The sequence below is a fragment of the Microtus ochrogaster genome, linkage group LG3 (assembly GCF_000317375.1).
Source record: "Microtus ochrogaster isolate Prairie Vole_2 linkage group LG3, MicOch1.0, whole genome shotgun sequence".
NCBI lineage: Eukaryota > Metazoa > Chordata > Mammalia > Rodentia > Cricetidae > Microtus > Microtus ochrogaster.
This window is the reverse complement of record NC_022029.1, coordinates 28,767,898-28,768,503: the sequence shown is the minus strand read 5'-3', so window position 1 is coordinate 28,768,503 and position 606 is coordinate 28,767,898.

Sequence of the window (606 nt, the reverse complement as noted above, 5' to 3'; positions counted from 1 at the left end):
TTACTTTATAAAGTCGTTCAGTCTCCAGTATTTCCTTATTAATTAAAAAAAAATAGAGCCTCTGAATGCATATGCCTCCAGATGATCCTACATCCACTTCCTCTTATTTTCGCGACATCCCTAACCTTGCTGTGTTCTCCACTATGTAGACAATATAAAGCGGACGATATCAGCAGTGATGAGCATCACGGCTCTTTGACTCCAATAAATTTGAGGATGGTTTGCTAAACAGCAGTAGTAATTACGAGTTGAGTGAGGGAATTGGGTAGGGTGGAAGGGGCAAGGAATGGCATTAGGGTAACCAAAGAGTAGTTGGGCGAGGTCATGTGGGGACTCCATGTACAGGAGGAAAGACGTGGGATTATAAATACTTTGGATGTGTTTTTTGGAGACCGGACAGTATTTGCTGCATGCCATCATACAAGGGGATGCTTCAGAAGGTTCAGCCTAGGTCATGACATTTGTAGTTGAAGAGGGGCCATCGGCCCAGCACCCCAACATGTCCCCTCCCGGCCCCAGACGACTACATCTCCCAGCATCGCCTGCTCGGGCCGCGGGAAGGGAAAAGAAAAAAAAAAAAGTTAAGGCCAAGCATTCCCGGAATGC